The 6,190-nt window shown below is 41.7% G+C and overlaps 1 non-coding gene across 1 annotated transcript; it reads right to left on the bottom strand.

The window, feature by feature from the left end:
• Positions 1 to 2,539: 2,539 nt before the first annotated feature.
• LOC112739605 (small nucleolar RNA R71) lies at positions 2,540 to 2,646 on the bottom strand. The gene has a single exon (XR_003170534.1). It is a non-coding gene; the product is annotated as a small nucleolar RNA R71 (small nucleolar RNA).
• Positions 2,647 to 6,190: the final 3,544 nt, after the last annotated feature.

Genomic DNA, 6,190 nt, shown 5'->3' with positions numbered 1-6,190 from the left:
GTTAGTGACACCCACCTTTGTCACTAACGTTGGAATAAGCCAATGTGAGCAACGTTAACTCCCACGTTAACTTAGTTAACGTGGAAGCTAACGTGGATAAGGGAATGATGAGTCAACGTTAGTGACACTCACCTTTGTCACTAACGTTGGAAATGGCTATCATTGATACGTTAGAAGCCACGTTAACCTAGTTAACGTGGACTCTAACGTGGGAAGTAGAGGCACATTGGAACGTTAGTGACAAAGGTAAGTGTCACTAACGTTCTCGAAGGATTGGCAAGCTTACGTTAAGAGCCACGTTAACCTAGTTAACGTGGACTCTAACGTAGGGGGAAGGGAAGACTCTCAACGTTATTGGGAAAGGTGAGTCCCAATAACGTGTGCGAAGGACCAAGAGGCAACGTTAGTGGTCACGTTAGTGCCACTAACGTTGAAGTTAACGTGGACCATCCCTGGGTGAGGAACGTTAGTGAAAAAGGTGATTGTCACTAACGTTCTCGAACCCACACTCTCACTTAACGTTAACGCCACTAACGTCCTGAGCTAAACACCCTGCCTACTTCACACTTTCTCTCTGCAAGTAAAGCTAAGCCCACTGCAGAAGATAACTGCTTCAAACTCAAGATCCAAAGGCCCATATCCAAGACTTGAAGAATCAACTAGTAGATCAGAAGAGTAGTATATATAGGGGTAGTTTTGAATTAGGAAAGGAGCTTTTTGGGGGATTGGAAATTGGGAACTACTCTCTGTATAATTTACTTTCTCTGCACTTCTAGTTCTGATTTTCATGATGTATTCTCCATGTTTATTTTCTATTTCCAGAGCTATGAACAACTAAACCCCTTTCATTGGGTTAGGGAGCTCTGTTGTAATTTGATGGATCAATACTAGTTTTCATTACTCTTCTTCTATCTTTTCTCTTGATTTTACTAGAAAGCTTTCAATCTTCATCCAATTGGGTACTTATCTTGGAAAAGAAGCTATTCATACTTGGATCTCTTCTGAACCTTGGAAGAGGAATGAATAGATCATGCTAGACATGCTTTCTCATGTTGGACCAAATTGGGTTTGGTTGGATATGGTGACTATAATCCTACTAACACTTGATTTGGGAATGCATGTTGTATAATCAGTGACCATACTTCATCTCTTCTCATGAGCAATTGACCAAGGAATTGGCTATTGATCAAGATTTGAGAGATTGAATTGCCAAGGAATTAGAATTCGATCACTTAAGATTGCCAAGGAGATCAATGAATGCATTGATTGAGGAAGAGATGGAAATGAACTTGATCCAGAGAATGCAACATCTCCTACGCCTAATGAATCCCCATTTCTGATCTTACCCATTCTCTTTAATTTCTGCAATTTACTTTTATGAGCATCTTCCTCATTCCCATTTAAATTCTGCAATTTACCTTCTGCCATTTACTTTCAGCTCTTTACTTTCGGCATTTACATTTTCTGCTATTTACTTTCTCGCCATTTAATTTCCTGTAACACTCAAACCAAATTCTGCTTCGCTCAACTAGAATATTCCTCTAATTAAAGTTGCTTGACCAATCAATCCCTGTGGGATTCGACCTCACTCTATTGTGAGTTTTTACTTGACGACAATTCGGTACACTTGCCGAGGGAGATTTGTTGAGAGACAAGTTTCTGTGCGTATCAAGTTTATGGCGCCGTTGCCGGAAATTGATTTTGTATCAACAATGATTAAATTGGAGGATAACTAGATTGAGCATTTTTTTTTTGTTTGATTTAAGTTCATTTGAGTAATGTAATTTCTGTTCAGTTATTTTCTTCCCTTCCCACTACCTATTTTCTTAGTTGTTTACGATTCAGTCCACTAACCCACTAACTGTTTGATATATTGCATCACTCACACTAACAGCATTTCTAACAAGAATAGTCTCTGCATCTAGTTCCTTGCTTGTGCCTTGTTGGTTGTTTGACAGGGAGAAGAAGCGGGGCTTCAACTTCATTTGATTCTGAACCTGAGAGGACCTTCCTTAGATTAAGGAGGGAAGCAAGAGGAAAGAGAGTAGTTGGTGCTGAGGAAGAGGAAGAATATTTTGAACCAGACATGGATGAAAACATGGAGAACCATCATGAAGAAGAGGCTCACAACCATGGCAGAGAGGGTCTAGCAAATCATGCTGGGCAAGAGAGAAGAGTTCTGGGTTCCTACATCAACCCAAACCCAGGAAACTGTGGGAGTAGCATCCAAAGGCCAACCATACATGCCAACAACTTTGAACTAAAGCCACAGCTCATCACCCTTGTTCAGAACAACTGTTCATTCGGAGGGAGTGTCCAAGAAGACCCCAACCAACATCTAACCACCTTCCTGAGGATATGTGATACTGTGAAGTCTTATGGTGTTCATCCTGACACCTATAGACTACTTCTGTTCCCTTTCTCACTCAAGGACAAGGCATCTAAATGGCTGGAATCCTTCCCAAAGGAGAGTTTAGCAACCTGGGAAGATGTGGTAAACAAATTTCTGGCAATATTCCATCCTCCTCAATGGATTAACAGGCTGAGAGCTGAGGTGCAAACATTCAGGCAGCAGGATGGTGAGACTCTATATGAAGCATGGGAGAGGTTTAAGGACCTGACAAGAAGGTGTCCACCAGATATGTTCAATGAATGGGTGCAGCTACATATTTTCTATGAAGGCCTTTCTTATGAATCAAAGAAGGCAGTAGACCATTCATCCGGGGAATCTCTTAACAAGAAGAAGACCATTGAAGAAGCCATAGATATCATTGAAACTGTAGCTGAGAATGACTACTTCTATGCTTCTGAAAGAGGCAACACTAGAGGAGTGATGAAGCTGAACAATGTAGATGCACTGCTGGCCCAAAATAAGCTTATTACCAAGCAGCTGGCTGACCTCACCAAGAAGATGGAGAGGAACCAAGTGGCAGCAATCACCACCTCATCAGCAACCCAAGAGGGAGTGAATGCTGAGGCATGGGAGGAGCAAGAACAAGCCAATTACATTGAAAACTCACCCAGGCAAACCCATGATCCATACTCTAAAACCTACAACCCTGGATGGAGGAATCACCCAAACTTTGGGTGGGGAAATCAACAAGATCAAAACCAATATCAGAGACGTCACAACCCCAACAACCATGCAGCTCACCAACATTCCACACAAAGATCATATCAACACCACCCTAACAACACTTCTCCACATCCATACCAAAACCAGAATAACCTAACTCACCCTCATTTAAAGATAGACTCTCCAAAATTGAGACTATGCTTGAGGGTATATGCAAAGAGATTCAAGACAGTAAGGCATTCCGAGAAGAAGTGCAGTCCAATATGCAGAATCAAGATGCTGCAATCAAAAAATTTGAGACACAAATTGGCTACCTATTCAAGAGAATTTCCAGCCACAACCCTCGCAGCGATGCAGACTCAAACCAAAGGGAGGAGTGTCAGGCTATAACCCTCAGAAGTGGAAAAGAATTGAAGGAGACTCCCAAGCAACCCCAAGAGAAAGATTCATTTAGAAAGAAGGAGGAACAAGATGAAGCTCAAATCCCCACCTCCAACTCACGTCAAAGGGAAGGAGAGCTGAAGCCATATGTTCCGAAAGTGCCATATCCTCAACAACTGAAGAAGAAGGGGGATGACAGCCAGTTCTCCAGATTTTTAGAAATCTTCAAGAAATTACTGATAACATACCTTTTGCTGAAGCAATAGAGCAAATGCCGCTCTATGCCAAGTTCTTGAAGGAATTGATGACTAAGAAGAGAAGTTGGAAGAGCAACGAGACTGTGATACTAACCAAAGAATGTAGTGTTATCATTCAGCATAAACTACCCCAGAAACTGAAGGATCCTGGGAGCTTCCAGATCCCTTGTTTTATAGGGGAGATCACAGTGGAGAAAGCTCTATGTGACTTAGGAGCCAGCATAAATCTAATGTCAGTAGCTATGATGAGAAAAATAAAGATCGAGGAGGCTAAGTCAACAAAAATGGCCCTACAACTGGCAGACCGATCGTTCAAGTTCCCTCATGGTATAGTGGAAGATTTGCTGGTGAAGGTGGGGGATTTCATTTTCCCAACAGACTTTGTGGTATTGGACATGCAAGAGGAAGCCAAAGCCTCCATCATCCTGGGAAGACCGTTCTTAGCTACTGCTGGAGCTGTCATTGATGTCCAAAAAGGTGAACTCACCTTGAGATTACACAATGAAAAGATGATATTCAATGTGTTCAAGGCCATGATTTACCCACCAGAACAATGGGGAGAATGTATGAGGTTGGACTCATTAGAAGATGCAATGCAGGAGAGTTTTGAAGAAGAAGAACCTGAAGGATTAATAGAGGAGGGATTAACGTCTAGTGAAGATGTTGCGACAGCAGAGATGCATATACAAGGCGCACCAAAGGAAGAGAATGAAAAGTTAGAAGCACCCAAACTTGAACTCAAGGCACTACCACCCACTCTCAAATATGCATACTTAGGAGAGAATGAAAGTTACCCGGTGATCATAAACTCATCCCTCAACCAAGATCAAGAGGATGAATTACTCCAAGTGTTGCAAAAGCGTAAGGATGCCATTGGATGGACCCTCGCTGACTTGAAAGGAATCAGTTCGGCCATATGCATGCATAAGATACTGTTGGAAGATGATGCCAAACCATCCATTCAATCCCAAAGGAGGCTGAACCTGATCATGAAGGAAGTGGTGCAGAAAGAAGTTATGAAGTTATGGTAGGGAGGCGTAATCTACCCGATTTCAGACAGTCCCTGGGTCAGCCCCGTGCATGTGGTTCCCAAAAAAGGAGGGATCACTGTAGTCCATAATGAGAAGAACGAACTAATTCCTACAAGAGCCGTCGCAGGATGGCGGATGTGCATAGACTACCGGAAACTCAATGAGGCTACACGAAAGGACCATTTCCCCTTCCCATTCATGGATCAGATGTTGGAAAGACTCGCAGGACACGCATATTATTGTTTTCTCAACGGTTATTCAGGATATAACCAAATAGTGGTTGATCCCAGAGACCAAGAGAAAACCTCATTCACTTGCCCGTATGGAGTGTTTGCCTACAGGCGTATGCCATTTGGGCTATGTAATGCACTGGCAAATTTCCAATGCTGCATGCTTTCTATCTTCTCAGATATGATAGAGAAATTCATTGAAGTTTTTATGGATGATTTCTCGGTATTCGGAGATTCCTTTCCTAGCTGCCTGAATCACCTAGCCTTGGAATTGAAAAGGTGTCAAGAGACCAATCTGGTCTTAAAGTAGGAGAAATGTCACTTTATGGTGACAGGAGGAACAGTCCTTGGCCATAAGGTTTCTAACCAAGGCATTGAGGTGGACAGAGCTAAAGTGGAACTTATTGAAAAACTTCATCCACCTAGTGATGTCAAGGCAATTAGAAGCTTTTTAGGGCATGCTGGCTTTTATAGAAGATTTATTAAAGACTTTTCAAAGATAGCCAAGCCCTTGAGCAATCTCCTTGTATCTGATACACCATTTATCTTCGATGAAACATGCATGCAAGCATTCGAGAATTTGAAAAAAAGACTATCCTCTGCCCTTATCATTTCCCCACCTGATTGGAACTTGCCCTTTGAATTGATGTGTGATGCATCTGACTTTGCAGTTGGGGCAGTGTTAAGGCCGAGGAAAGATAACTTAGTCCATGTGATATACTATGCTAGAAAAGTCCTCAATGATACTCAAAGAAATTATACCACTACTGAAAAGGAGTTGCTAGCAATAGTTTTTGCATTTGACAAGTTTAGATCATACCTCATTGGTGCTAAATTGATTGTTTTCACAGATCACACAGCACTTAAATATTTGTTTGCCAAGCAAGAATCAAAACCGAGACTAATAAGATGGATCTTATTGTTGCAGGAATTCAATGTTAAAATCAGAGATAAGAAAGGAGTGGAGAACAAGGTAGCAGATCACCTATCCAGAATCCCTCAGGATGAAGGTGTAACACATGATACAAGTGTAAATGAGTTCTTCCCTGATGAGCAGTTGATGGCAGTTCACAAAGCACCATGGTTTGCAGACATTGCCAATTTCAAAGCAAATGGGGCTTTACCTTTAGAGATCAATAAACATCAAAAAAGAAAGCTCCTAAATGATGCAAAGTATTTTGTTTGGGATGAGCCATATCTCTTCAAGAAGTGTTC

Source organism: Arachis hypogaea, chromosome 13, assembly GCF_003086295.3.
Source record: "Arachis hypogaea cultivar Tifrunner chromosome 13, arahy.Tifrunner.gnm2.J5K5, whole genome shotgun sequence".
Lineage (NCBI taxonomy): Eukaryota > Viridiplantae > Streptophyta > Magnoliopsida > Fabales > Fabaceae > Arachis > Arachis hypogaea.
The sequence above is the reverse complement of the archived record's forward strand: the minus strand, read 5'-3'. Positions and strand labels throughout refer to the sequence as shown.